The sequence below is a fragment of the Podarcis melisellensis genome, assembly GCF_964234715.1.
Source record: "Podarcis melisellensis genome assembly, chromosome: 16".
Lineage (NCBI taxonomy): Eukaryota > Metazoa > Chordata > Lepidosauria > Squamata > Lacertidae > Podarcis > Podarcis melisellensis.
In genome coordinates, this window is record NC_138533.1 from 30,464,193 (window position 1) to 30,488,115 (window position 23,923).

Below are 23,923 nucleotides of genomic sequence, written 5' to 3' on the forward strand. Positions count from 1 at the left end.
ACCTAATGGTCAGGGGTCCCTTTACCTTTAGCCATGTGGAGCTGTGCTGTATCAGTGAAAAGCCTCTCTATTTTCGAGAGGCAACTAAATCAGATGCCATTCAGCGTCAACACCACCCCCATCTCCAAGGACGTGGCGAAACCAGCGCAGGTGCAAACGGACCTTACAAACCCAACCACCTCAAAGGAGCACCTGTATGCTTACCTGGTCCCAGAACTCAGGCTGCTTGCTGCACTAAGGCTGTGTCTGCCCCACTCTTCAAAAGGAAAGTGTACGGGGCATGTTGGATCAATATCTTAGCTTCCACATAGCCATGCCTCTAACCCTTTTGTGCCAGCTGCACCTTGTTACCCATGCCTTGGCTATGTTCCAATCTGATTTATGCATTAAAGCCTTTGGCAGAAACTAGACTGGGAGAACAAGTTCTTGATCTGGCACAGAGGGCAAGGACAGTATGAAGTGGATGTTATGCCCTTCCGATTTTTAAAAAATAATGACCCTTGTTCAGGGTATGTACAACTTGTTCTATGCATACTAAAGACTTTCCCCAGTTTGCTGAACAGGGTTTCTGCATAGCAACCGGATTGGGGGAGATTGCAATACGATCTCAGAAGGGCTCCCATTTAATAAATGCAGTCGTTACGCTTTTGAAGATACAAAACACAACCAATTTGATAGGTCATTGTAATGGTTCTAAGGGGTTGCTTGTGCGTAAGCAGGTGCCTATCTCCCTGGCTGGGTGCAAACACCTGGCTGGGCTGCCAAAGTGAACCTCTTCTGTCCGGACAGCCACTCACCCGTGGCTGACTCAATCGCTGGCAGAATCCGTGAGTGGGCGTTTCTTAAACTTCTTCCAGCAAAGAAGTTCTTTGACGCCTAGTCTCCGCCTACCCTCTCTGCGTGAAAGCCTTCTGCGCAGGGAGGGTGTGGGCAACGGACAACCCCTACTCTCCCCGCTGGTCCCAGGCAAGGGGTCATGGGACCGCCTTGCCACTTCCCCCACCTGCTCCTCTTCTCCACTGGTGCTACGCTGATTCTCTTCCCCAGAAGATGGGCTGCTCCTCCCGATCCCTGGACACTCTCTGGAATCCCTCTGGCTTTTGCGCTCCTCCTCCAGTACTGATGGCAGTTCCCTGACAGTCATGGATGGTGAAGGTCTAGAATTGGCACACCAGGGGGTTTTTTTTGTCCCATAGCTCCCTGCTCTCTGCTTACAATACATGGCGACCATCTGGAACAACTCAATTTAGGATGCCACAGATTCTGTGATAAATGTCTGGAAGCATTTCCAGAGAAGCATTCGGTCAGTTCTGCCATCCACATCCACTCAACATAATTAAACTTTTGCACAGGCCCAAGTCTTCTACGTCAACGCTTTCAGAGCCCCAGCAGCCAGAGGCAGAGGTCACAAGCTTGCATTGTGCAAAGCCAGCGAACAGAGGATGCATTCCAATTGTCTGCCGAGGTCTACAAACAGTAGCTTGATCTTAGAGAGCTGCTAAAAAAACCCACCCCAAAACCCCCAGCTGTTTTTGCACTTTCATCAGCAAAAATTTGCAGCCCTCCAACTCTTGGAACAAAGGGCTATCAGGATGAACACATGGGCGCTGAATGGAACAGTCTCCACTGTGCCCTTGATTCAAACAATTCAACTAATGCTTCTGGAAGCCCAAAGACAGGCTGTGGATTTACTGCACAGAAATTGTTCACATGCAGCTCAGACCAGTGATTTTTCAGAGGAGTAAAAAAAAGCTGGGGTGGGATGAGAGAAGGCGATTGGAATCTGCATGTTGTTGTTGTTGTTTAGTCGTTTAGTCGTGTCCGACTCTTCATGACCCCCTGGACCAGAGCACGCCAGGCACTCCTGTCTTCCACTGCCTCCCACAGTTTGGTCAAACTCACGTTAGTAGCTTCGAGAAGAGTGTGCAACCATCTCGTCCTCTGTCTTCCCCTTCTCCTTGTGCCCTCCATCTTTCCCAACATCAGGGTCTTTTCCAGGGAGTCTTCTCTTCTCAGGAGGTGGCCAAAGTATTGGAGCCTCAGCTTCACGATCTGTCCTTCCAGTGAGCACTCAGGACTGATTTCCTTCAGAGTGGATAGGTTTGATCTTCTTGCAGTCCATGGGACTCTCAGGAATCTCCTCCAGCACAATAATTCAAAAGCATCAATTCTTCGGCAATCAGCCTTCTTTATGGTCCAGCTCTCACTTCCATACATCACTACTGGGAAAACCATAGCTTTTACTATACGGACCTTTCCATCCAACCACTTCAGTGAATTGTTTTTAAGAAACCACATGCCGCCGAAAGCTCACAGTTCAGACATAAGAGTGATGCATTTAGAGAGAGACAACCGAAATCTGCAACAAAAGGTAGGATCCTGTTCAGGATCCCAGCCAGCCACAAACATTACTACTACTGTATTTCTTCATTCTGAGATCACCGTTAATCCTCTGGTGCACAACTGCTTCTCTTACAGTTTAATTGGCGCAAAGGAATCCTTTATGGTACACAGTTTATCTGAATTAACTAACTCAAACTCACATATAAGAAAAGATGGCCACAATGGTCAGCCTCTATAGGAAAAAGCATGCTGATCTAGAGATCCTTCTGATTGGGCATGGCTGGTAGGTTTTTGGTCTCATCTGGCACTTGGCCATGAGGTCTGCTGCTCAGCAATCAAGAAATGCAGAAAGAGCCCCACACCAGTCCTGTAACCAAATGCCCTCCACTGGTATTGGTCAGAGCCTGTTTGTTCCTCTGTCATTGGTATATCACATGCATAATGGTCTCAATTCAAATGACCAGTTCCAAGTACACGCTGCATTGTTGCAATGTGTATTAGTCACTTGGCTTCATCAGGCTAATTCTCAGGAGCAAAGTAAGGTTTCTCATAGAATCATTAAGTTGTAGAGTCGGAAGGACCAATCCTGACAATGCAGGAATCACAACTTCACCAGTCTAACAAAATACATTCTAGCATGCACAAATGCAAATATAGCAAAGTACAAACAAACAGTGTTTGCATATCTCATAGGTGCAGCTGGGCAGTCGCCATGCCCACACCCATCAAATCAGACTCAGTGCTGCCATCTTTGTTCTCTCTTGGCATGGGCTCTTACCTGCTTCCCAACTCATCTAGACCCTGGTCTAACAGAGTGAACCCCATTGCAGAACAGGTCCTCAGCTCACCTGTCTGACTTCTTTTCAGCCCCAATTAGCTGTGTCAAGGGATGCTGGAGTATCCCATCAGCCACAATTCACATGCTCGCCCGATTTCATAAACGGAAATCATGCAAGCGAATGTGAGTGGTATTGGCTAGTATGTTTGTGTCCATGAATGTTACATAAATAATTACAGTATTTTCTGCCCAGTTCTTAGCATTTCCCTTCCATTTAAATGACTTGCTGATTTTTCTGTAGTAAATCACATTCATTCTGGCTGTAGAGGAGGTTTTAGCAGAAGCTGAACTGTAGTAGAACGGAAACAGCTTTGATTGCCATCAACACAGGACAGGATGGAAATCACTGCCTTCTTACACTAGGCTGTGCCTCTACTTAGCCCTACCCCCCCCCCAGATATGTAAAGCCATCACCCCCACCCCAGCCAAGCTGACTAAAGGCCCCCAAAGAGCTGGACGTGGCCTGGAAATGAAACATAAACCTTGGATACCACTGAAGTTCAAATATAGAACAAGTTTTATTATTCCACGTGTCCCAAAATACATCTTAGCAAGGGAGTCGGTTCAGATCTCAAATTATACGCTGTTTATTCCCACTGGAAACCTAACGCCGAGTCCTTTTCCTTAAATCAACAACAAAAAGTCTCGGCTCTCATCCTTGTAAAGAAGGAACTCGACTCTCGTTATATTATTTTCTTATCAAAACAGGAAGGAGAGAGAGAGAGAAGTTAAAGACTTTTTTTTTTATTTGCAGGAATCCTTTGCTGTGCAAAAGCAACCAACAAAAACGATCACGGCACAATGTATTTTGGCCAGGTTTCTTGAGCAGCGAGAGAGCTGTAATTGTGGATAGGCACCCGCAGTTCAAAATACAACATGGATTATACACAGACTCAAACAGCCAAGCCACCAAAGGCACAAGCCTTTCTTCAGCTATCTTGTTCTACAAGGCAGATGCTGATTTTATCAATGTTTCCTTTTCTGGAAGGGTTTTGGGCACCAGCCAGGATCTTGGAGGAGGGGGCGTTAATTTGGTATTTGCTCAGCTTCTGGTACAGACTGATGGGGGGCGGGGAGCAAAGATTGAAGGAGAGTTTTCTTCGGGTCCTTGGCTTTTTTTGGCTTTTAACTGAAGGTGGTTTCCCTTCCCCCTTTTTTTTGAATTCGGCTATATTAAACAAGCAAGGGAGAAAATGCGAAGTCACACGAGAAAAGAAAAATATAAGTAATACCATGTTGGTTAGGGAGATTAGGCTCCTCCAATCCCAACCTGGCAGATCAAAGGCATTTATCAGCACCTTTGAAGTGGCTCAGGACTAGATTTCTAAAGCAGTCAGTTCTTCGGAGTAGCAGAAAATGAAAGATATAGAAACAGCCAAAGATTGCCTAGTCCACCCTCCTGATTAAAAGTGAAATGATTCACAACTACTGTCACAGACTGGTTGGACGCAGAGGAATGGTAGGAGGAACCAACTAGGGGACCCCCAAGGGAAGAAGACTTAGAGCCTGGAGTTTGGTGGTGGGACAACAGTGAGTAGTCAGAGGGAGAAGAGGGAGAAGTCTGGGAAGAGGAGGTGCCCTAAGCTAAAGAGGTAACAGGGCTTAGTGAGGAGAGAGAGGCTGTGACAGAGAGCAGTGCAGACTCAGAGGCAGAAGCTGAAACAGGATAGTGGGATGAGGAAGGCCAAGAGACAGAGATGAGTCGGGCTGGTCAGATTCCCAGGTGTCTCCCCTGCCTGCTGTGACAAGCTCCCCTCCCTGATGTTCTCCCAGAACCAGAAAAGGCATGAAGCGGCAGGAGCAGATCCAGGCACACTGGCGCAGTCTCAGATTGCCTGGAGAAAACCTAGAAGAGGAGGGTACTTAGGCAGCTGTGGGAAGGCAGGGACTTTCAGTCTTCGCAATTGTCTCTACCAAAGAAGAATTTATGTGCTCAGTAGGCTTGGCACTCCTTTGCAGATCCTGTTTTCTAATAAAGAGTTAACGTCAACCACTCCGTGTGATTTACTGCTGGCTCGCTCCTGACAACTACCAGGCCCAAACTCAGATTAGACCATGCAGATGAAATAAGTGTGTTTATGAATTAAAAAGATCTCCTGACCCTCCTCCCAAAGGAGCACAAGGCGGCAAATACATAAGGGGTAAAACAATAAGGCAAGCAGTGATGATGGGGTTATTTTGCAGACAGTTAGAGACCTCTGGAGTTACTCTGGTAATTCCTGACTATTGAACTGATTCCTTTTTGTTGTAGTTCTGGCTGCTGTGGTTGCTGAAAGTATATAATTATAATACGGTAACTATAAGAATATTTTTATTATTTATACCCCGCCCATCTGGATGGGTTTCCCCAGTCACTCTGGGAGTTTTAGAGCATATATAAAAACATAATAAAACACCAAGCATTAAAAACTTCCAGATACAGGGCTGCTTGTCCCATCTGGACATTTAAACTATTGTTATTTATGGATCTGAATGTTTTATGTGTATCATGAACCACTCTGAGATTCATAAATGTGCATCTGAAAAGTGGTTTATCAGTTTTTAAGATAAAAAGAAATGGGATATGACTACAGATCTACAGAATGTGTACATGGGGTTACGCAAACATAAGAGCCAAGAGTTTACACTTCATCCTTGCCCTGTATCACCTGGAATAAGTGACTGCTACGACTACACTGTGGTTGTTGGTGTTAGAAAAGTCACTTACATAACACAGGAGTCTGGAGACAAAAGAAATCCTGATGGCACTTTACAGAGGAAACTGAACCCCCCAACAGTGTATGGTTTGAGGATAAAGAAACAGAGAGGGGCAGGGGCTCGTAGGGGGCAGGGTTAGGTCCAACTTAACATTCACCAGAAAACTCCCTCACAGCAGCACAGCCAATCAGAGCACTTCCTGCCTCAGTCAATGGCTGGTTGCCAAGTAATACCTCCACCACGTCCCTGGATTGCTGACTTTAATTTGTCGGCATCCATCTGTCTCAAGAGACAATGGAGTATGCCTCCAGGGGTGAAGTCAAATTGCTGCAGCACTCCAGTGACCTCGCTGGGGCATATGCTTGGGCAGTGTTTATATGCCAAGTCCATCTTCTCAGCCTCACTGATGTGGTCCAAAGGAAAGCAGAGCAATATGTCTGCCACCAGCTTGGCTGCAGGAGGAAGGAGGCAAGGTACAAACCAATTGCCAGGGACTCCAATCTGGTTTGGTGTAGCCTTTTTTTATTCCCAAAGGTGGTGGAGGTTTAGGAACAGAGTTTTCCTTCAAGACAGGCTACCTTACCAGGTTGGCGAGCCCCGTTTGCCCCTTGCTTCCTTCTACACCGCATGCAGAAACCACCTTCTTGACTGTTAGACCTGCTATTGATCTTATCTACTCAATCTGCTGGAGCCTGTCTTTGCATGGCAGGGAAGTCCTTAACTCATTGAAGGTTTGAGATGCGCCGGTTACCCTCACCTGGTTAAGCCCAGCCAGTCAAAGCTGTTCCCGGAGTGTGGCTGCTGTCACATGCTGACAGTTTTCAGGAGCCACAGATGAGAGCTGAGTGCAGGGTGAGGACCAAATGAGGACAAAGTACCCCAGGAGGAGCATGATGCATCTCCCACCAGAGGTACCCCCCTCGCCTAACACCCCATAAACAGTGACAACAGATGTCAGGGAACTGCCATCAGCTCAGAGGCAAGGGGTGGAAGGGCAGTTGTGTTACAGGGAGCCTCCGAAGATCTTGCGAAGCAGTTCTTCCTCTGGCGAGGAGGGAAGCCCTGCCTCCAGTGGGGAAGGGGCGCAGGGATCAGAAGATGCTAGGAGAGCCTCAACACCGAGGGGTGTTGCCTCCCCTCAAAGGGGAGACTTGCCTCCCCTCAAAGCGGAGGGGAGGCAAGTCCCCCTTTGCCAACGCTCACTTTGCACAGTAGGAGGAGAAGGGGGGGGGTCACACGACTGTTATGTTGGGGAAGGTATAAGGACCGCCCACTCCCAGATTCTGCTAGCGACTGAGCAGACATGGACTTGCAACGCTCTGCACTGTAAATAGTTTGTACAGATAATAAAGCCTGGAAAAGACAGGTTGGAGTCTTGCCTGTTTGCTCTCGAGCAACCACACCAGCACCGGACAATGGAATTAACCCTTAAGTTGCCAATTGCCGCTGCAGCTCCAACAGTTGATCCAAGGGTCTTCCGCACACAAAAATGAAGCAGCCACAGAAATCTGGTTGCCTTAAATTTTCTACCGATACTTCTTCTGCAACACTTTACAAAGTCTTTCCCCACTACATAAGGAATATGGAATGGTGGGGAGACGAGACGAGACGCTGAATTGCTGAAGAGAGGTAGAGATAACGTTACCCAACCTATTTCTCCATCTGAAACAAAGACGGCCCTATTTTTAAAATGCATTCAATCCAGTTACAAGGAATGGGATTCTTATGAAAGAGGAAATTGTTAGCAGTGTCAAATTCTGCAGTTTGCATGGTGGATAACAGCCAAATGGAATACGCACATTTTTTAAAAGCCAGGAGAGTAATTTGAAGATGGCAGAGCCCAAACTCATCTGAATACAACGAAACTGGCTGGGCTGGGTGGGAGGAAATAATTCCACTTCTGTCACTGCCTACTAAAGGCACTGTGGTGTCTTCAGTTACGAGACAACCAACACAGATGTAAGACATCACCCTCCTGTTTTAGCAAGGTGCTGAAACACAGTAAATAATGTTGATGGCTATTAAAATAATGAGATTCTGCGCCAGGGATGTTGCAACTCCAGATGTGAAGGTCATTCCTGACACTTAATAAATAATAGAAACTGTATTGCCTTCTGCCTCCTTTTAATCTTACAATAAAGAGAGGAGGACTGTCAAATGTCACCTCTTATTTTCATCATCTGCGCCATCTGCATGCCTCTTTTTAGCCACACGCTCTCCCTTTGGGGGAGGAAGCAGAGAGGGGAGATGATGGATATGTTGAGCACTTCCAGAGCGATTTCAAATGCCCCCCCTCCAGAAATAACCTGCTGGGGAAAATGTTGTACCTTGAAAACATGGTACAATTCTTTTACAAAATAAAATAAAATAAATGCCCAGAAGCTCCACTTCACACACAACCTTCACATTACTGTGCCATTGGCTGGTGTTTGGACTTGAAATTGATGGATGGAAATTTGAGCAGGAAAGAACACTGAGACAAGATCACATCGTAAAACACACGATAAGTACCTTGGCTTCATGGGATGTATCATAAATGCAGGAGATCAATGGGGTGGGGGCTGTGATAAGATCACACTGTTAAGGGCAAAAAGTGGATGCAATCAGGCTCCTCAGATATGTCTCTGCACCTTACATTTAACACTGTATTATACCATCTTAACATTCCTGGTGCTGTCTAGGTTTGTCATTGCCACAAAAGACAGCATCTTAAAAAGCAGAGACATCACCTTGCCAACAAAGGTCCAAATAGTTAAAGCTATGGTTTTCCCAATAGTGATGTATGGAAGTGAGAGCTGGACCATAAAGAAGGCTGATCGCCAAAGAATGGATGCTTTTAAATTATGGTGCTGGAGGAAACTCTTGAAAGTCCCATGGACTGCAAGAAGATCAAACCTCTCCATTCTGAAGGAACTCAGCCCTGAGTGCTCAGTGGAAGGACAGATCCTAAAGCTGAGGCTCCAATATTTTGGCCACCTCACGAGAAGACTCCCTGGAAAAGACCCTGATGTTGGGAAAGATGGAGGGCACAAGGAGAAGGGGACAACAGAGGACGAGATGGTTGGACAGTGTTCTCGAAGCTACCAGCATGAGTTTGACCAAACTGCGGGAGGCAGGGGAAAACAGGAGTGCCTGGCGTGCTCTGGTCCATGGGGTCACAAAGAGTCGGACACGACTAAACGACAACAACATTCCTGGTATAATACTGTTTTCTGCCAAAGAATCCCAGCATCTTGGAAGACATTAGATCAGACTGATACAGTGCACTGGTCCTCAAGGGTATGGCAAATAGCCTTTCTTGGGGGGGGGGGGGAAATGACCACAAATGAAAAGGGCAGACCACAAAAGACTTTCCTTTTTGCCAAACTATATTATTTTATTTCCTTTACAGACAAGGAGGCACACGGTAAGCGAGTCCCTTGGATATATGCTAAGGCACTTGGATGGCTGTTTAAAATTGACCTCTAGCCCAGCAAGGTTTTGTTTTGTTTTGTTTTGACTTTGCATCTGAGATTTTTCTTACACTCCTGCACAGGAACACATTTAAAAAGATTCACAGTATGGGTTGAGATGCAATGTTGCTTGCAAATAACTATCCACCAAACTACCTGGGAAGAGTGTTGAATTTTTCAGAAGAAAGGGAGGGGGAAGCTTCTAACCCAAGACAAGTTTTTTTATATATGCTTATGTGATCTCTTTTGAAGTGCATCCAGAAAACATCTACGATATTTAAATTTGCAAAATCACTGTGATGACATTAGACAGCATTAAGCAAAAATAAATAAATCCTAATTATGTCTTGAAGCGATAGGAAGTATAGCTCTTCTAAAATATTTTGTTGTGGGTAGCAGGAGAGCAAGTAGAAAATATCTGCACTTCTTCTTTGCATTCTTCCTCCAAAATGTGGAACTCAGCTGCATACTTATTTCCTTGCCCAAATGTGCACCCTCCCACGATAGCTAAAATCCAGCCACACGTGCAGATCTTAACACAGTTCCATTTAAGTTTAGAGCAATTTTCCAGACTCTAGATTGGGGTAGCCAATGAGGTGCTCTCCAGATGTTGTGGACTACAACTCCCATCACTCCTAGCCATTGACCACACTGTCTGGGACTGATGGGAATTGTAGTCCACAACATCTGGAGGTCGTCTCTCCCCACCCCATGGGCTGACCCTGCTCTAGCTACTGATGCCGCTTACAGACTTTCAAGAAAAAGGCTCCTGCTCTGGTGCCATAGACTTTTCCAGTTTGTTTGTTTTTAGTTTTTTTGCACCATGCAGATTGTTTCTTTCTGGAGTCAGCCTGTGAATGCTTGCAAACTTTTGCAAAGTTGAGTTACACATACGGCAGGTCTGGCAAAAGGTAGTGCCTCTATCTTTGTTGTGCTTCCTCAACACAGATAATCATTTGTATATATTTTTTGCAGATTTCTTCCAACTGTTTCCTGTGCCGTTCAAATTGAAATATTCCATATATTTTAACTTCTGAATCCCTGATAGCTAATTACAGTTTGATTCCTGATAAGTGCGCCTGGGAGTCTTATAAAACTGCATGTCTGTTTTAACAGCCTTAAGGCTGCAGTCCTCAACAGACTTTGTAGGGCGTAAGCCTCTGGACAGTGGAGGGCTTACGCCTAAGTAGCACTGTTTAGCTGCAATTCTATGCACACTTACTCAGGAGTAGAGATGTAGAGAGACATCAATTTCCATTTTGACCCATGCTGTGCTGTTTCTGTTCTGCTGCAGATCAATTTCCAACGAAAACTATGTTATTCCACGATATGGCAGATCTTTACGTATTTATTCCACACCATTCATTTCGAAACAAAGGAGATGCAATGCAAACCAGAGAAGGCGATCTATCACTTACATAACATTTGCAGGCTGAAAACAACAACAACAACAACAACAACAACAACAACAACAACAACAACAACAACAACAGGGATTTCAAATTGTAATCACTGGATTGATATCCAAATAAGTGAATACCAGTAATTTCTACTCCTGTTTCCATTTCCATCTGTATACTCCAACATCCTTACTTGGGAGTAAGCTTAATTTACTTCTTTGCCAACATGCATAGTGGTGTGTTGAAAGATCTACCACAAAAGATTCAACAGTTTCCTTCTTATGCTGTGCTCTCATGCAAGACAGACCTCTTCCCAAAATTTCATTTACAGGCACTAGCTATGAGACTGTGCATATCACAGTCTCATAGCTAGTGATAATCTTCATTCAGTTGCACCTGCAAGCAATTCGAGTGCCTCTGACCACGCCATGGTCTTTATAACATTGAGCCAATTGTTCTCTGTCCGGTTTACCTCGCCGGGTTATTGAAAAGCTAGCACACGTTAAGAAGAAATATTATCTTCCCCATTCAGTCCCAGTTCTCTCTCTTCCACTAATATTCTGGACCCTACACAATTTTGTGAGATACAGAAGCCTTTTCTTCGCAAAGACTGATTTACAGTGCTGCTGTATAAAATGAGGCAGCAATAAAATAAGCAGGGTGTGTGGTGTGGGGGGAGAGAAGGTGATAAGCAAGTCTCGGATAATGTATTTCTTTGGCTGAATGTCAGCATTGTGGAATATTATCAACTCGAAAGGAAACAGCCAAGTCTTGATAACACACAAACCAATCAACACAGAATAGAGGTGATTCATTCTTCCAAAGTCCACCCATCCCCCAAAAGAAACACAATCACATGGTCTTTTTATTAAGGAATTATGAAAAACAGAAGCAGTATGATACGACTTCAAGCAGCCAAATAATTCTGGGAGTTGTCGTTCATTAAGGGTGCTTAAAGTTCTTAGGAGACCACGATTTCCTCCACCACCTGAGCTGCAATTCTCATAATGGTTTAACTGTCAATCCATCTTTCCCAGGGAACTCTGGGAATTGTAGGAATGTAAACAGGGGAATAGGGGCCTCCTAACAAATCTTAGCACCCGAAACAAATCACAGCTCCCAGAATCCTTAGGGAGAATCCATGACTATTTAAAGTAGTAGTAGAAGAAGAGGAGTTTGGATTTGATATCCCACTTTATCACTACCCAAAGGAGTCTCAAAGCAGCTATCAATCTCCTTTCCCTTCCTCCCCCAAAACAAACACTCTGTGAGGTGAGTGGGGCTGAGAGACTTCAGAGAAGTGTGACTGGCCCAAGATCACCCAGCAGCTGCATGTGGAGGAGCAAATACAACCATTGCATGTGTGTAGAGATGGACAAATTGTGGCTACTAGCCGTGATGGCCACGTTCAGAGGCTTTATGCTTCCGAACAGTAGTTGCTGGAGACCACAAGAGGGGAGACTGCTGTTGTGCTTAGGTCCTGCTTCCGGGCTCCCCATGTTCTCCACATTCCCACACCTGTTGGCAAATTTTGCTTGGAAAAAGACCTTGTGAAAATTCGTAAGCAATTTTACTGTGAATTTCATCCAACATGCACATTTCTGCATGGGCTAATATATACTCCCCCACAAAAAAAGTATTGCATTTTTGTATGTTATTTTCATACGGATATATGTGTTTTTATGAACACTTTGCCCTAATGCATGCATTTCCACACACTTTACTTGGCTGGTAAACTGTGTTGCAAAATTCAGCAGAAATGGCAACTAGGTAAGGTAAAGGTAAAGAGACCCTTGACCATTAGGTCCAGTCGTGGCTGACTCTGGGGTTGCAGCGTTCATCTCGCTTTATTGGCTGAGGGAGCCGGCGTACAGCTTCCGGGTCATGTGGGCAGCATAATAATAATAAAATAATATAATAATAATTTATTATTTATACTCCGCCCATCCGGCTGGGCTTTCCCAGCATGACTAAGCCGCTTCTGGTGAACCAGAGCAGCGCACGGAAATGCTGTTTACCTCCCCGCTGGAGCGGTACCTATTTATCTACTTGCACTTTGTGCTTTTGAACTGCTAGGTTGGCAGGAGCAGGGACCGAGCAACGGGAGCTCACCCCGTCGTGGGGATTCAAACCGCCAACCTATTGATCGGCAAGTCCTAGGCTCTGTGGTTTAACCCACAGTGCCACCCGCATCCCTCGCAACTAGGTACATCTGCATAATAGTGGAAAATGAACCCAATTCCCTCCCCCACCTCATTCCTACCTTGAATACAAATCTGGCTCAGCACTGTGATCCATCTCCAAGGACCAGCTTCAAGCCCCATTCTCTTCCCCCATCACTGGCAATACTGAACTAAATGAGTCAATGGAGTGACATAATATATTACAGTTTTTTTAAAAAAAAACAATACAGAGATCTAAGTTTGTTTAAAACTTGGCAAAAGGTTGGATTTATCAACAACGAGTGTTTTCCTACACCCACAGAAACCCGTTCTTCACAGAAATATTTAGGTGACAAGAAGGCCAGTCTGATGAATATTTACTGCTTTCCCACCTCCTTTATTAAAAATGCTGTTTTCATAGTAAGGATATTCATGGGTTATCTGCAAAAGGGTTGATGTAATAAGGAAGTGGGGAGATAATCAAATCATTGTTCATAAAGAGATTATGGAGCCATGGGAAGGCCGCTGAGGCAGCCCTTACGCCCGACCGGAAGCTCAGGGTTTGCAGGGCTGCTGAGGGAATACAGAATATACAAGATCAAAATTATAACAAAGGAATTTCAGAAGGTGATACCCAGATGGCTGCTGAAGCCATATATATATATATATATATATAGAGAGAGAGAGAGAGAGAGAGAGAATTGAAAAAGTCAACAAGTTCAACCTCTTGCAACACCCAGACTATAATTACTTTTCAAAGTACCACATCCCACAGAGAATTGGCCTTTCAGTGTTGTGAGAAGCAGTGGCCACCACTGGCTCCTGTGGGAGAGAGTTCCACTGTCTACAGTATGTGCTGCATACTGTATTTCCTTGCATCTGTCCTGAAGAGGGAGAGCAGGGGCCTTGAAGTTGCCCATCAAACTGGTCCAGTGTACTTTTGTATGTTGTATTCACTGTCATACGCATTTTTAAGACCTACATTGGCTCCGAGTATGTTTCCGAGCATAATTCAAAGTCTTGGTGTTGACCTTTAAAGCCCTAAACAGCCTCAGCCCAGTATACCTGAAGGAGCATCTCCACCCCCATTGTTCTGCCCGGACGCTGAGGTCCAGCGCCAAGGGCCTTCTGGTGGTTCCCTCACTGCGAGAAGCGAAGTTACAGGGAACCAGGCAGAGGGCACTGCTGCCTCAAAACGAAGATCCATTCAGCTCAGCTTCCTGTTTCGCACAGTGGGAAAAGCCCTCCCTCCCCACATCAAGGAATGGAGGCTGCTATTCCCACCCAGCAGCTGGTCTTCAGAATTATATACCTCTGAACCCAAGAAGTTCCATTCTGTTGTTTTGGCCAGTAGCCTTTGATTAGATTTATCTTCCAAAAATTTTCCTAATCTCCCTTCACAGCCACATCAATCTTGCAACAGCAAATTCTGTAAAATAATTCCACGTTGTGCGAAAGCGGGCTCTCTTTTGTTCCTCCTGAATCCGCTGTCAATCTGTTTGATTGACTATGTTCGCACATAACAGTGAGCCAAGAATCTTTGGCTGGACGAACCACGCTGTGCACAGGCCTCCTGCTGGTGCACACAGCCTGAAATCTCCTCTGCTCCTCGCCTTTTGCAAACAGGCAAACAAACAAGCTCAGTGCTACATCCAAGCCAGGGGTCAAGGTTTGGTTCTCTCTAATAAGCCACCCATGTGACATGGGTTGCGCTGTGGGTTAAACCACAGAGCCTAGGGCTTGCCGATCAGAAGGTCGGCGGTTCTAATCCCTGTAAACTCCCGTTGCTCAGTCCCTGCTTCTGCCAACCTAGCAGTTTGAAAGCATGTCAAATTGCAAGTAGATAAATAGGTACCGCTCCAGCGGGAAGGTAAATGGCATTTCCGTGCGCAGCTCTGGTTTGCCAGAAACGGCTTAGTCATGCTGGCCATATGATCCGGAAGCTGTCTGCGGACAAACGCCGGCTCCCTCGGCCTATAGAGCGAGATGAGCGCGCAACCCCAGAGTCGGTCACGACTGGACCTAATGGTCAGGGGTCCCTTTACCTTTAAGCTTAATAAGCCAAGGCAAATTGGTTCTTCTGCATGTGAAGACAGGACCTGGCGGACTGAGTGGACGAGAGCAATAGTGGGTCCAATGGTCAAGTAGGTGGTTTCCGCATGTGCTGTAGAGGGAAGTGAGGGGCAGATAGGACTCTTCAACTTGAGAAGGTAGCCCACCTAAGAGAAGGAAAACTCTGGTTCCAAACATCTGCTTGCTTGTGGGATATTGCCAGAGAAGAAAAGGCTAAGGAGTAAACCCTGTGGAAAAATCTGTACCAACTGCCTTGCAGGACATCTTTGGGAGAAGGCAAAGAAGGATAGTGTCCTTTCTCTTGGCAGATCAGGATGAGCAGGTGACAGCAAAGGTTGCAAGGTTTTTAACTGGGGCAATTAGAATAAGATTCACTATTTGACTATTGATTCAAAACCCTAATATGTATTTTATATACAGTGGTACCTTGGGTTAAGTACTTAATTCGTTACGGAGGTCCGTTCTTAACCTGAAACTGTTCTTAACCTGAAACACCACTTTAGCTAATGGGGCCTCCTGCTGCTGCCGCGCCGCCGGAGCACGATTTCTGTTCTCATCCTGAAGCAAAGTTCTTAACCCGAGGTACTATTTCTGGGTTAGCGGAGTCTGTAACCTGAAGTGTATGTAACCTGAAGCATATGTAACCCGAGGAACCACTGTAATTGACTTTTTATTTCTATTCTTTGTATATTGTATTGTTTTATTGCTATGGCCCAGGGCTGACACAAATAAAGATTCATTCCATTCATTCATTCAAAGACTAAGGAGTAAACCCTTCACAAATCCGGAGTGGGGTCCCTAAGAGGGTTGGATGGCACCTTGTACGCCTCCTTCTGCCAACTCCTACAGCCAGGCTGGTGCCAAACATTTTGCTCTGCTTTCCTTTGGACCGCATCAGCGACACCGAGAGGGAGGAACTTGTTGTCTAGGCAGGCCAGGACCTCCACACACACTGCCCAGGCTTGTGCCCCAGGTGCAGGGTCACTTTGGTGATGCAAACACAGCGGTTTGACTTTACCCTTGAAGGTGCACTCCATTGTCTCGTGGCTTTGACCCCAGCTCCAAATCTGTCTACTTGAGACAGATGGATGCCAACAGCAGCAACTGGGTTTTAAGACAGATCCCTGCTTCTTTGCCTGCTGAAGTGTGTGCAGCTCTGTGGTGGGTGACACCCATTGGGACTGGTAGGGCAGAGGGCAGGGCGGGCACCACAGCCAATGACAGGCAAACCCAACTAATCCTAGTTTTGTCCCCATCCTCCTCCCTGTTGAGTTGTTGTTGTTGTTTAGTCGTTTAGTAGTGTCCGACTCTCCGTGACGCCCTGGACCAGAGCACGCCAGGCACTCCTGTCTTCCACTGCCTCCTGCAGTTTAGTCAAACTCATGCTGGTAGCTTCGAGAACACTGTCCAACCATCTCGTCCTCTGTCGTCCCCTTCTCCTTGTGCCCTCCATCTTTCCCAACATCAGGGTCTTTTCCAGGGAGGCTTATCTTCTCATGAGGTGGCCAAAGTATTGGAGTCTCAGCTTCAGGATCTGTCCTTCCAGTGAGCACTCAGGGCTGATTTCCTTCAGAATGGAGAGGTTTTATTTTCTTGCAGTCCATGGGACTCTCAAGAGTCTCCTTCAACACCATCCCTGTTGAGTTATACAAGGGCAAAACCTAAGATCAGAGAGGAGGAATCCAGCAGCCTGGACCCACCCTCTGGGCTGGTTGTAATTAAGAAGGGAAACTAAGTGAGGGTTGGCTGAGGGCAGACTGAGACTGGTGGAGTGATGACTCTAATCTGGCATCATCCCTTGAAATCAGGATGCATCTGTTTTAGGGGCCATTTGGAGCTGGGGTAAAAGCCATGAGCCACGTAGCATTTTTAGGAAAGCGAAGAAGCTGGGACTGGTGTTCTTGCTGTGGTGATTGCCAATGAGAAACTTCTGAGAAGCTGGACTTCTATTAATTTGGGATGTGGTTTTTATGTGGTTGTTTTGTTATTGCTCGGTTGCTTTTATTTGGCTGCTTGATAGCTACAACGTGCCCTGAACCTTCTAGATCAGCTGGGTGCTAAAACAGTAAGAGTGGGCAGGTACTCTTAGCCTGTTTATAAACCAGAGCTTTACTCCTAAGAGCAGATTGAAAGCATCGCTTCCTCCTCTCCCGTAAACAGTAGAACTCAAGGGGGAAAGGGGGAACTCAGGGAGAAGAGTCGGCGGAAGAAGATTGGAAGAAATTTAAAGACTATTTACAGAAACATTGTAAAATTAATGAATGTTAGAATGATGTTGGATAGAAATTAAGTGGTTTCCAGCTGTAATGCTTTAAGAGAATATGAAAAAAAAAGGTTTAAAAATAGGTAAAAAATTATTGGTAAGGATTTGCTGAACTAACAATCTGAATTGGAATACAAAAAAGGGAGGTATGAGGAGGTCCGGGAAATAAGTTAATGGAAAATAAGTAATGGAAATTCTGTGTGTTTTTAATTATTTTTATTTTTGTATTTTTGTTATTTTTTCTTTTTTATTTTCATTGTATTATTATTGAAAATTGTAATAAATATTCTATATAAAAAAAAGTAGAACTCAAGGTCAACAACTGCTGAAATCAGTTGGCAGCGGATTCAGGTTGGATAAAAGAAAGCACCTCTTCGCACCATAATACAATTCTCTTAAGGAATTTTGCAAGACGTGGAGATCACTACCGGTTTGGAAATAAGAGGCCTTTCAATGGAATCTCCATGGCTTAAAGGCAGGACGGCTCCCTCTTATTGCAAACCTAAGTAGTGAGTGCTCCAAAATGCTCCAAGCATCAGAGCTCCAAAGGGGATACTGTGAAGCAATGGGTATCAGCACACCTAGAGGAATCCTGAGGGGGGATGTTGTTGTTGTTTAGATGTCAAACTTCAAGGGAATCCGATCCCCCCTCCCTCACAACTGGATGCCAGAAACAGGAAAACAGGACGTTCTTCCCAATGTATTTATTCAAGATTCACAGAGCGATATGGAAGATGCAACCACTCAGAAGATGTTGTTGCTCCAACTGGGCTCCCCCCCCCTTCCTAGCAACAGCATTTCCCTTTACGGTGGCCGCCAGGGGACAATTGTCTCTGAGTCTTTTGCTCTTGCACTTCCAATGCACGCCGGGCTTGGGGGGGGGGGGTCGGGAATGCTTTCCAGTGATAACCTGGCTGGTCTGTCTCTGTCTCCCCCTTCTCTTCTCCCATTATCTCCCAACTCTTCTCTTCATTTCTCACTGAGCTGTGACCTCCCTCAAACTACTGTTGTAAATGACTACTGCCTTCCTCTTCTCTGGAAGGTTCAAGATTGGGGGGGTGGTCTCCACCATTCCTCCTCGGTGCAGTCCCCCTCACTCCAGTCCCTGACATTAGATTTCTTACCCACCCTTCACCAAAAGCTCCCAGGGCAGGATGAAGAAATTTAAAATTCAATATTAAAACAGCTTCAAATTACTGGGGGACAAACACCAGCATGGGTGCTTCTACCTCCATGCCTTTCTTGTGGGCTTTCCAGAGGACTATACAGTGGTACCTCGGGTTAAGTACTTAATTCGTTCCGGAGGTCCGTTCTTAACCACTTTAGCTAATGGGACCTCCTGCTGCTGCCGCACCGCCAGAGCACGATTTCTGTTCTCATCCTGAAGCAAAGTTCTTAACCTGAAGCACAATTCTGGGTTAGTGGAGGCTGTGACCTGAAGCGTATGTAACCTGAGGTACCACTGTACATGGCCAATGTCTGAGAGCCCTGCTGGATCAGGCCAAAGGCCCACCTAGTTCAGCATCATGTCACCCTGACACCTATGGGAAACCTGCAAGCATGAGCAATAATAATAATTTATTTATACCTTGCCCATCTAGCTGGGCTTCTCCAGCCACTCTAGGCAGCTTCCAACAAAGTATTAAAATACAATCGTCTGTTAAACATTAAAAGCTTCCCTAAAGAGGGCTGCCTTCAGGTGTCTTCTAAAAGTCTGGTAGTTATTCTTCTCTTTGACATCTGGTGGGAGGGCGTTCCACAGAGCAAAAACAACCTGTCCACTTGTGATTCTCAGTAACTGGTACCTAGACACATACTGCCTATGACAGTGAAGTTGAATCCAGCTGTCGGAGCTGTTAGCCTTTTCCTCCATAAGCTTATCTAATCCTCTTTGAAAGCCATCCCAAGTTGGTGGCCACCACTACTTCTTCTGAGAGAAAATCCCATAAGTTTAAGCACATGCCGCGAGAAGAAGTCCTTCTTTTTCTCGGTCCCAAACCTTCCAACATTCAGCTTCCTGCTGATGTTCTCAATACGGTCGTCAAAGAATTCTGCTTTTCTGCCATAAAGACCTTCTTTGCTTTCGGAGACATCAATTGCATGGGTGTATTTTACTAACTTGGTAAAAACCAAACTATTGGGCAATTTGTATTACAAACCTGACATGGGATAGAATCAGCGGCTGCAGAGTCCCCTTGGGACTGGTAGGGCAGAAAGCAGGTAAACCAACAGTAGGAGGTGTCACAGCCAGTGACAGGCGGAGCCAACCCTAATTTTAGTAGGGCAACACTGAGGGGGCTGACAGCCAGGGCCACCTCCTGGATTTTGAATATGAAGTCAGGCAGGTAAGGTAGAATAGCAGTTCCCCACTTGCCCTAATAAGGACGCAGGTGGCGCTGTGGGTTAAACCACAGAGCCCAGGACTTGCTGATCAGAAGGTCGGCGGTTCGAATCCCCACGACAGGGTGAGCTCCGTTGCTCGGTCCCTGCTCCTGCCAACCTAGCGGTTCGAAAGCACGCCAAAGTGCAAGTAGATAAATAGGTACCACTCTGGCAGGAAGGTAAACGGCGTTTCCATGCACTGCTCTGGTTCGCCAGAAGCGGCTTAGTCATGCTGGCCACATGACCCGGAAGCTGTACGCCGGCTCCCTCGGCCAATAAAGCGAGATGAGCACCGCAACCCTAGAGTCGGTCACGACTGGACCTAATGGTCGGGGTCCCTTTACCTTTACCTTTATTTTCCCTAATGAGTCAGGCCTCCCTGAATAGAATTGTCCAGTGAAGCAGCTCAATAAAAAAGCTGTGATATTATATGTTTTAAAGGAGGTGTGCATGAATGAAGCCCTGAGGAATCACCTGACTTTAATATGTACTTCCCAGGGTATTGAGTTACAGCACCCACTGTAAAGACCAGCTTACACAAAAGGCCACAAAAAGCAAACAGAACGTTTCCTTTGATCCAGGTATGCTTGCAAATAAACAGATTAGCCAGGTGGGTGCACCTTTCCTTACCCTTTTAGGGAAGAACAGACACCCACCACTAATTGCATGAGAACTCTATAGAGCTGCCTTTATTCTTCTGGAACAGGAGCTTCAAGCCCGCAAGCCAAGCATGATTTGGTGAGAAGCGTACAAGCTGCTAAGGTGTGGGGTTTCATTACAACCGTAGCGAAACCTTCCCCAGCCGTTGCCTGGTTCTGCTCTTCTTCATTTGAAGTTTGGACTCCTAAAACACAAATGCACGCACACATGCGCACACAACCTCACATCCATGTTCTGCTGGCCCGTAATCTCAGGCTCCAGCAAAAAGACTCTTGTTCTGTCCTCACAAAAGGAGCTTTGTGAGCGTTGCTGCTATCAGCCAAAATAGGACGACAAGTCCAGGTTGAACAGCCACAGAGGCTGAGTTGCAAAAGCACTGCTGCTGTGAACACACCTGAAAGCATCAGCGTCAAGGCCAGAAGTGATGTGGCATGGAGGAAATGAAGAGCTCTTCAAGGATAACAGTTTAAGTGTTTGTGGAGCTCAGAATCTGAAGGAACCCTTTTCCCATAGCAACGTACTGCATTTTCAGGTTCTATTTGGGAGGCTGGGTGAGAGGCAGATGGAGGAAGGACCTTTGTGGTGACTCATTGATGGTGACCTGGTGGCTGGTAGTAACTCAGCAAACTCTCACGAGGCACGCGGGTGGCACTGTGGGTAAAAGCCTCAGTGCCTAGGACTTGCCGATCGAAAGGTCAGCGGTTCGAATCCCTGCGACGGGGTGAGCTCCCGTTGCTCGGTCCCTGCTCCTGCCAACCTAGCAGTTCGAAAGCATGTCAAAGTGCAAGTAGATAAATAGGTACCGCTCAGGCGGGAAGGTAAACGGCGTTTCCGTGTGCTGCTCTGGCTCGCCAGATGCAGCTTTGTCATGCTGGCCACGTGACCCGGACAGCGCTGGCCCCCGGCCTCCTAAGTGAGATGGGCGCACAACCCTAGAGTCAGACACGACTGGCCCGTACGGGCAGGGGTACCTTTACCTTTATATATATAATAAATGTTCATAAATGTACCAACCAAGCACGTACATAGATCAGCACAGGAAGACTGACCTGAAACCATTTTGACTCCCAGCCTGACCAAATGTTTCTCTGCAAGGAGGGAGGAGGTGGAAAAAACCTTCCTTGTTACAGGAATTGGGTAATCACCATTTCAAAGGAATGGGCAGACTACCAGGAAAGGCAATCAGATAAGGCATTATCAGATAACCTGGCAGACAGGAAAAACCACAACATTCAAATTTCTGTTGTAGACCACCTTTTCTGTGATGTAGGTATGATGTTTGTGGGGGGTGGTCTTGGGTTACACCCCTTCTGTCATGTATGTATGTTGTATGGAGGGGTGGTCCTGAGCTCCAGGGCAGGGAATTTAAAATGTCTATATAAGGGCAGGCACACCTTTGTTCTGGGTTCCTCCTCCTTTCCTGCGTGTGAGGGGAGCACCCTGTTGCAACAGCTTTAATAAAGATCAGGCTTACTAGCTGCTTTGCTTCTCAATATTCTCTGGTTGGCCTCTGTTATTTTCTCCTACCAAAAGGGAACCCACATAAGGACTCTATATGGGCTCTTGGATACCCCATAAGGGAAGAAGGGCAGATTTTGTTTACAACACAGGTCAAGACCCTTTGAATGCTGCAAGGCACTGGTATTTAACTGGTGGGTTGGGACATACCACCAAGCTGTAATCTGATCCAAGGTGGGTCACAACAACAGCAACACGGGTGGTGCTGTGGTCTAAACCATGGAGCCTCTTGGGCTAGCTGATCAGAAGGTCAGTGGTTCAAATCCCCACAACAGGATGAGCTCCCATTGCTCTGTTCCAGCTCCTGCCAACCTAGCAGTTCGAAAGCATGCCAGTGCAAGTAGATAAATAGGTACTGCTCCGGCAGGAAGGTAAACGGCGTTTCCGTGCGCTCTGGTTTCCGTCAGTGTTCTGTTGTGCCAGAAGCGGTTTAGTCCTGCTGGTCACATGACCTGGAAAGCTGTCTGTAGACAAGCGCCGGCTCCCTTGGCCTGAAAGCAAGATGAGCACTGCAACCCCATAGTCACCTTTGACTGGACTTAAGCGTCCAGGGGTCCTTTACCTTTTAACTTTACAACAGTAGCATAAGAAGAGCCCTGCAGGGATCAGGCCAGTGGCTCATCTGTTCCAGCAACCTGTTCTCACAGTGGCCAACCAAATGCCTATGGGAAATATAGGGTAAAAAAGAAAAAGCTCCCCAAATGTGTAGGTTAAGTGGTGGGTTGGCCACTATGAGAACAGGATCCTGGAAGAAATGAGCCATTGGGCTGATCCAGCAGGACTCTTCTTATGTTCTGTCTAAGGCAGGGATAGGGAATGTTTTCTTCTCCCCAAATGCTGTCGGACTTCAGCTCCCATCAGCCTCAGCCAGTGTGGTCAATGGCAAGGGACTGATGGGAACTGCAGTTTACCTACATCTAGGCCACTAGTTCCCCATCCCTGCTAATGGGATTTTTAACTGAACGGCAACTGAATGCTTAGGGTGGTCCTAGGGCATAGTCTGAATGAACTTTGGGTAGGAAGCCCTTGCTGAAGGCAAACAGGTCTGGTCAGTGCCTGCATGAAAGGACTGCCTTGCATTCCATGGTGGAAGAAAACAGGGTAAAAAATGCAATAAGAAAATAAATACAGTGAAGTTTGTAGTGCTTTGATTTTTTATATAATCACACATCCACTGTTTTGTGCGGCCGCAATGGCGCAAAAATGTGGTTACGAAGCACGGATCCACATGGATCCTCAGGATTTTTGCATTGGGTCACCCCAAATTCACCATCAGATCACATAGCATGTCCATGGCTACAGCCTGCACCAAAAAACACACACATGCACTGTTTCGTGGGGCCGCAATGGTGCAAAAACGTGGTTACAAAGCTCAGGTCCACATGGATTCTCAGGATTTTTGCACTGGGCTACCCCAAGTTCACCGTCAAATCACAAGTCTGTGGCCACAGCATGAACCACAAAAATCATACATCCACTCTTTCGTTCAGAATTTTTTTCCCTTGTTTTCCTCCTCTAAAAACTAGGTGCATCTTATGGTCAGGTGCATCTTATGGAGCGAAAAATATGGCATATAAAAACCAGGACGTGAAGGTCTTTAATAAATAAATGGAAACAAATTAAACATTCAGAACCTGGAAGTCCTAACAGGCGTGACCACATGAGGTCCATGATTAGATCTCCTTTCTATTTATTTAACTACTTTGAAAAGTAGTTGTGGGGGGAATTTGCAGTTTTGAGTAGGGCAGTGACACCAAAGAAAGTTCTGCCTTCCCTCCCTGTACAATTTTTCCTGAGCAAAAGTGAAACCACCTACCCCAAGGGTTGAGGAACCTTTAAGCTGGGTGAGGGGCACATTCACTAAGAGGTTGGCAGGAGCAGAACCAGCAACAGATGGGACCAGATCCCAGAATGGGGAGGGACTTTTTTCCTCTCCCTCTTTCGACCACCCCATTTCAACCCTGTTCTTTCCCTTCTTAACCTGCCCCCACCCCATGAAATTAGGCTGAGGACTGCATGGTGCCCATCACAGATCTGCTGGATGCTTCTGTTATTGTCTTCTGTCTATTACCCTCGGCGAGGCTAAAAACAGCTTCGGGAATGGGGAGGGTGTGTGATTTCAATCAGGGAAATGG

The 23,923-nt window shown here is 46.2% G+C and overlaps 1 protein-coding gene across 13 annotated transcripts in view; it reads right to left on the reverse strand.

The window, feature by feature from the left end:
- ARVCF (ARVCF delta catenin family member) overlaps nt 1–23,923 on the reverse strand; it is a 601,392-nt gene that overhangs the window by 284,043 nt on the left and 293,426 nt on the right. Inside the window, exon 1 of one of the 13 annotated variants that reach the window (XM_081893280.1) lies at nt 205–253. The exons of the other annotated variants lie outside the window; for them this stretch is intronic. The gene's annotated coding sequence lies outside the window, so the exon portion shown is untranslated. Of the gene's footprint in view, nt 1–204; nt 254–23,923 lie in introns of those variants that run through there. 13 annotated transcript variants of the gene reach the window in all.